At 44.2% G+C, this 7272-nt stretch overlaps 1 protein-coding gene and 1 long non-coding RNA gene across 2 annotated transcripts in view; both read left to right on the top strand.

Annotated features, from left to right (window-relative positions):
* CAMTA1 (calmodulin binding transcription activator 1) overlaps nt 1-7272 on the top strand; it is a 1745066-nt gene that overhangs the window by 726557 nt on the left and 1011237 nt on the right. The window lies entirely within an intron of this gene.
* LOC109293584 overlaps nt 4588-7272 on the top strand; it is a 13160-nt gene continuing 10475 nt past the window's right edge. The window contains exon 1 of the long non-coding RNA XR_002096337.1: nt 4588-4598. This is a non-coding gene — a long non-coding RNA (uncharacterized LOC109293584). The remainder of the gene's footprint in view (nt 4599-7272) is intronic.

The raw sequence follows: 7272 nt of genomic DNA, 5'->3' as shown, positions 1-7272 counted from the left end.
GGCGGCAGGGAAGGGGGGGGTCATGTGACAGTGCCCCCCCCCGCCACTCCGCTCTGACAACAGCCATCAGGGAGGAGGGTAGTGGGGAGGCAGGGAGAAGCCCTGCTGTGAGGTGGAAGTGGGCACCCCCACACAAGGCTGGAGGAGGAGGTGGTGGTGGCAGCAGGGGGAGTCTTTACTCCCTCTGTTTTACATAGCGAGCCCTGAAGGGTGAGGGGGGGCCATGTAAACACTCCCTGAAATCTGTCATACTTGACAGGCAATTAGCTAGTGTGTGTGTACACACACACACACACACACACACACGCTAATTGCCTGTCAAGTATGACAGATTTCAGGGAGTGTTTACATGGCCCCCCCATCTGCTGCTCACCCTTCGGGGCTGGCTATGTAAAGACTCCCTCCACTGCCGCCACCACCGCCTCCTCCAGCCTCTGATGCAGGGGCTCCCTCCCCACGCCCACCTCCACCTCACAGCAGGGCTTCCCCCTGCCTCCCCTCCCCACTCCCCTCCTCCCTGCTGGCTGTTGTCAAAGTTGAGCAACACAGGGGTGCTGCCACTGTGACCTCCCTGTCCCTGCTTCCCTCCCTTACTTCCTTCCCTGTCACCTGGCCCCAACAACAGCCGCCACCATGACGCCTCCCACCTTGTGCCCACCGAGGCCCGCACAGCCTCCCTCCCTGCCACCTCCCCTCGCTACCAGCTGTTGTTGGGGCCCCCTTCCTTCTTCCCTCCCTCCCTCTCCCTTCTTCCCTGCTGCCCAACCCAAACAGCAGCTGCCACCATGATCCCCCCTCACTTCTTGCAGCTCCCCTCCCTGCCCGCCGCCTCCCCTTCCCTGCCGGCTATTCTGGGGGTCATCAGACAGGCGGTGGGGGGGCACCACCACCATGACCCCCCCTCCCTTCACCCTCAAGCAGGAAGGCATGGGGAAGCCCTGCTGCTCGCAGGCCTAGCTCAAACCTGGGCCCCTGCAGCCAATCGCCTCCTAGCCTCTCGGCAGTGAGTACACAGTTGGCCAAAAGTGTTACAGACAGACAGACTAAGTCCCTTATTGTATTAGAATGGCTGAATCCTTTGCAGGAGCACCTGAGCCAGAATGTTGGCCCAAAATGTGAGGAAATCAAATGATGATTGAACTTGGCCCCTCTTAAAGGAAAATTCAGTTGCCTATCAGTTATAGCGTTACTTTTTAAGCAGCTGTTTTGTTTTGTTTTTTTGCTTTGATCTCTAATGAAGACAAGTGTAATGCAGAGGTGAAGGTGAAGCTCTGTCCTGAACATGCACCCACTGGGCGCATCCCAACAAGCACACAAGTGTGGTTTGTAGCACCTCAAACCCATTTGAGGTGCCACAAACTATACACAGTCATGTGCACCCATTTGCTGTGCTGCTAATTTGCAGTGCTGTGAGTTTTTTTTGTTTGTTTTTTTGTTTTTTTTTTTTTACAGTGAGAGATTCTGGTGTGAAAAAAAACCTGTCACTTAAAGTGGTGTGGCGCATGTGGCAGCAGTATGTGGCACCAGAAACTGGAGCCTGGCTGACCAGAGCTGCCAACCAGGCTCTGAGTGGCTGGCTTGGTGCTGCTGCTGCCCCAGGAGGCCTCCATGACCTCAGATATGGCTGCTGGAGCCAGCACAGGTGCTGACCCAAGCCTCCCTTACCCCACCTGGGTCACTTGGCCCTGCACCAGAGCACACATGCAGGGGCACTTCCAAAGATAAATTGCAGCAGCACAAATATATGCTGCTGCTATTTGTTCTGCAGGAAATGCATGCCCCTGCATGTGTGCATTTATTGGGATGTGCCCATTGTGTCCAGTATCCATAGCAGGATCTTTATCTCTTGTAAACTGGCTGAGGATGGAGTTTCAGATTATTTTGTTTGAATATATTCTGTAATATAAAATCAATGTTTTATGGCTAAACCATCCCTGGCTGCACTGCAGAGTCACAGATCTTGCCCTCATGTCACATTGAAATTACTGTTCCTTATAGAGACCTTTCAGCTTTTGGCCAGTGCTGGTGCCCTAGCAGAGGAGTTGGATGATTTAAAAGGAGTTGACTGGGGCTTGGATTAAGAAAAGGCTTTAATCTGTTTAGAGGGTTTTTCCTCTAGGGTTTGGTATTTAGTGGGCATCTCAGGTAGTTTTAAATTAATTTCTGTTCTTTTAAGACCACCACTTTCTCTCTCTTTTAAAATTGCTTCAGGGTAGCAAAAGTTGGGATAAAAATAAATCTTGGGTTAGCACCTTGCTTTCTGTGCAGGTTCTTCCCTCTCACTCCTCCTTAAAAGTCATTTGGAGGCAAGACCGGCTCAGAGTAGGAGCCAGAGTCTAAACCATGTGGTACTGGGATTTTCAAGACTTTTCGGAAAGGTTTTCTGCAGTCTTCAAGGATTAAAATAATTTTTCTGGCAGATTTACCAAAAATCTGCAGAAAAAAGGGCTAGTTGTCTAAAGTGTGTTCTGCAGATCCAGGTCTATTGTCCTGGTTCCATTTATATTAGGGGATAGCATGTGGGTTTTCCACAGGGTATCTCCCGAAGAAGAATAGCATGTTCATTAGAATTCTTAATCGTCTCTCTTGATTTATTGACTTCACGCTTTTTGGAGTTTGTTGTAGTGGCAGCTGCTGAGAGAAGCAAAGAACCAAGACTACCCTTGTTAGAAAACATTAACCTTGTCTACAACAGCATTTGAACTGGGTGATCTGGGAAGAGTGTCTTTATGCAGCATTGTGAGCAATATTTAACACTTGGGACACTCTCTCTGGCAGTATCGGACCGCAAACTATGTTTTAAATGTGGGGCTTGTTACCTTCTCTGTCTTCTTACCTTCATGTTTTTCCAGTGTTTTTGAAGGAGAGTGGAGTTCAGAACAGTGCAATTCCCTAGAGACAAAACAAATAAACCACGTTTTGGTATAGGCCCTTACAAATAAAAGGCAATGAAATTGGAGAGACAGGACAGGGTACACTAGGGATGTGCATTCATAGTAGGGGAACCTGGATAAAAGAAGGAAGAGCTGAGGCATAAGGTGACTGACTGCACAGGAGAAAGAGAAACTCCACAATTTGCATTCCTAGGAGTAAAAACAATTAATGAAAAGGTACTTCTAGTTGTTTTCAGGCCAAATGGAGGCTGCCATCAAAGATCTTTAATGACTTAAATGACCAGGAAAACACAGTTTCAGGGATAAACATCTGCTTAATGCAGTCACTGGTACTTTTAATAGTTTGCAAATGCATACATGTCTCTCAGTGAGCATGTCTACATGAGATACTATGTTGCTGTAGCCACCAGCTATGGTGATGTAGCTCATCATTACAGTGACATAGCGTAGGCAGGCATGAACCGTGATGCTGATGCTACTGTGCAGTAGGTTCAGACACGATCCATGTACTGCTTGGGAGTGTGCACGAATGGCGGTTACTGCACAGTCATTTAGTACTTGGTAAAGAAAATACTAAATGATTGCACAGTAACAACTGCACAGTAGGGTATGTGTAGACATGCCCAGTATCCTTTTCCTTCAGGATGCTGAGAGTCAAGCTAAGCCAGGGAGAGAAGATAGATGGCTCCATTGAAGGCTGCAGCTTTTATGTATAGGTAGTTATTGCCCCCTTCCTTATCTGCTAGTGTTTCAAAATCTTTTGACTCTGGTTCCTTTCTGTTACCTAAGGCTGGGTCATCAGTCTTGGATGAACTGAAATGTGGGGATAAATTTACTCAAGAGGGGCTTGTGAAGGATCAGTTCTATGGAAAACTGAATCTCTCTGCAGTGTAGACTTTGATTAGCTTTGACTTCATGGGAAAAAGAGATTATTTGCTCGTATTCAAGTTTCCTTGCACTTTGAGACATTTCCAGGGTAGTTCCTTAAAAAAAATGCTAAAGAGAATTGTCTGCCAAACTGTTAAGTGCTATGGGTGCCTTGCAAAATGTTGGCAGCTCTCCAGAGGGCCCAGGTCTAGAGACCCGGGATGTGCAGAGTTCTGTTGGGCCCGGCATACCACAGGTCTTTGTTGTTTTCTATAAATTAACTGAGAGTCTCACTTTGAGCTTCCATTTTCAGTTGCAAAGTTTTTTATTTGGTCTACCTCTCCAAGCTGTTTGTGTTGGACATTCATTTTCTCTGTGTCAATTGTCATTTGTTGTGAAATAGATACACCTAGTTCTGCTGTTCATTAACATAGCTTTTCTCTTGAATTGGAGAGCTCCATGCTTTTGTCTCACTGAAATGTCCTCAGAAAATTCGTCTGTCCTTTGCATGTCCAAAACAACCCTAAACTTTTATTTTTAAAGCAGGAGGGGTTTTCAAGGCAGGAAAAGTAATTAATCTGTTTACACTTTCATAAGAAGGGCCTTTAGGGCTAGTAAAGTGACTAAATCCAGATGGCTTAGGTCTTGTATTCAAGAGATCTACAAGATCACGGGGCTTGCAGCTCCTAAAGCTGTCACAAGTTATCCTACAAGCACTGTGGCAGCTTTCTGGGCAGAATATAAAGCAGCTTAGTATTGGGATGTGTGTGAAGCAGCTGAGGAGTGGTTTTGTACATTTACAAAACAATATAAATCAAACTTTAAGGTGTCAACAAAGTTTTTGTTTGTTTTTGCTACAATATTGCTGCAGGCCATGTTTTTCTCTAGTAGCCTATTTTTGGTTCTGCTCCTTAAGTCTGCATTCCACTAGAATGGGAACTAATGCAAACCTGATCCTAAAATGCTTTGAACAGAGGCATAGTAAAGGCTTTTAGAATAATTTTATGGCTTACAAAGTCTCCAGGTTGAGATGAATGCAAAACAGCTGCAACCAATTATTCATATATCACTTTATCAAGTGGCTCTGAGCTGCTGGTAATAGTGGAAAGGGGCATAGAGAAGGAATGTCTTAATATATTACTGCAGTGATCTGAGATCAAGAATTTTCACAGATAGAAAGAGAGATTTGAGGAGAGAGTCTTTTCAGGTCCTCATGAAAGTTTGAGATGGAGACACTATCAAGAGATTTATTTTCCCATCTCCCTGAGCTCAGTGAGTGAACCTCCCCACCAACATACATTGGCTGTGCTTTATTCAGTTGAGTTTGAAGTGACCCAAATGACTGGGCTTTCATGACAGTTTTCAGCAGGTAATTCCAGGAACAAATTGATTTTTTTTTTCCATCAGGAAGGCTTTCCTGCTATTCAGCCTAATGCATTTCTTAATTTTATCCTTTATGATACTTATTTGAAGAAGTAATTTCTGTGTGCTTGATGTAGAGGAGAAGCCCTGTAAGGCCTCTCATACCTCAGAGAAAATGTCTTGTAATCTTTCCTAGTAAAAACATGATGCTTTTGCTGTCATCACATTCACTCTGGGTGATTTGTTGTACAACTGCTTGGTGTGGTAGCTGTTTGTCTTCACAATGTTCTAACTTCCTTTGTTAATAATTATAAAATGTCAACAATTTCTGGGACATTTCCTCACCTCCTGCAGTTGCATATATCCTTCCTCCTGAGGTACCCTGTGTACTCAAGTCTGAAAAGTTATTATATGAGTTGTGTATCAAATTCTAAGAGCAAGAAGGTTACTGTTACATTTTTCTCTTCAAAATGACGTAACCTTCCTAGAGGAGCTCAGAGATTTCTGGAGGGACAGAGGGTACAAAAATGGCTACCAAAATAGGGCTGTTCCTGCTGAATACAGATGGCTAGTATGTAGCAAATATATCTGGTTTCTTTCCTCATTTCACTTAATCTGTAAACAGTGAAGTTGCTTTCAAGTTTAAACTGTGATAAAAATGGTGACACTCAGTGGTTTAGCCATAGGTCTTGCATTGCAACCAATGAGTGACTTTACTCAAGGGAAGCTGTAGAACAAAAGGTGTTGGTCATGATGCAGGTGGTAGGACCTTTGTGTGTGTGTGTGTGTGTGTGTGTGTGTGTGTGTGTGTGTGTGTGTGTGTGTGTGTGTCTTTTTGCACTCCTGGAAACATCCACATGTGCATGTACGTGTATGTGCCCATGTGTGTGCGCGCACACCCACCCACACACTAAATATGAAATCAAACATTCTCACACATACAAATACCCAAATCAAACAAGTCAGATGAAAAAAGAAACAAAAATGGAGGCATTTTATTTTTTTAACCCCCATTATTTAGCTGTTTTTGTTTTCTTTTATATTCTGCTTTTACCCAACTGTATTTTTTTTTGTGCATAAAAATGGCATGTTTTCTTGTAGATCCATATATGTATCAGGTTCAGTTGCTAAAGCAAGATATTACTTTAATATGGGAATTATTAACAGGCCTCTATTAGTCATATCTTCTTCACTTGCCTGTATTCCCTTGAATACCTGGGCCAGATGCTCTGACAATAGAGCAGTTACACCCAGGATGTTTCTGACCTAACATCAACTATTTTCTCTTTATTGATCCTTAGACTCTGTCTCAGAATCCTTTTTGCTGTCCTGTAATATTTCTGTTTCCTATGTGCCTCTCAACTTTCAAATGTTTGTATTCATGTTGTGGGCTGGCATAGGTGTGTTTTGTGCTGCAGAATAGGTTAAATATAAACAAATCAAACCCCCAAGAATCCTGACCTGAATGAATTTTCAGTCTTACTGAGATTACACTGTATACAGGTTTCAGCAGGGGCACAGTTGTACACATGGTACAGGTAATAATAAGTTTAGCAGGTGTGTAGTGATCCTGGGTTCAGTAAACATAGGCATATGTAAATCAGAATAATTAACAACAAACTCCAGAGTGTAGTGCCAGTAACCTCACTTCTGCAGAGGGTGTTAATTGATTTTGTATTTATTGTTAAGAAGGAAGATGTAGTGATAGAAGTTATAATTTAGAGAGAACTGGGAGATGGGAGATGTTCCCTCAGAAAGCAGCTAGCTAACAAGTTAGAGACGGACAGAGGCTCTGCAGATGTTGTCTGCTGCTCCACAATGAAGTTCATTTAGTTCTTTTTTTCCCATATTGGGGACAGAAAAGTGCATACAGCATACAAGAAGGCAACAATTCGTGATCCAGGCGTGAGGTAATGGTACTGGCATGCTTTGTGGAAGCGATCAGTTTGCAGAACCTTCTTTGAAGAGAGGAAAAGGCAGTAGCTTGTGTTACCTGAGCACCTGGTTCAGGCGGAGGAGCTTCTTGGTAAAAGACAATAAGGGTCATGTGCAGATTAAAAGACAAAGAGACGCCGGCCAGAAGATGCTAGGAGCTGAGCAGAGGATCGCCCAGCTAGAGAGCAGGCAAGAGGAGTGGAGCAGTGACCAG

This window comes from Gavialis gangeticus, unplaced genomic scaffold (genome assembly GCF_001723915.1).
Source record: "Gavialis gangeticus isolate Ggan-Ray unplaced genomic scaffold, GavGan_comp1, whole genome shotgun sequence".
NCBI classification, from domain to species: domain Eukaryota; kingdom Metazoa; phylum Chordata; order Crocodylia; family Gavialidae; genus Gavialis; species Gavialis gangeticus.
The sequence above is the reverse complement of the archived record's forward strand: the minus strand, read 5'-3'. Positions and strand labels throughout refer to the sequence as shown.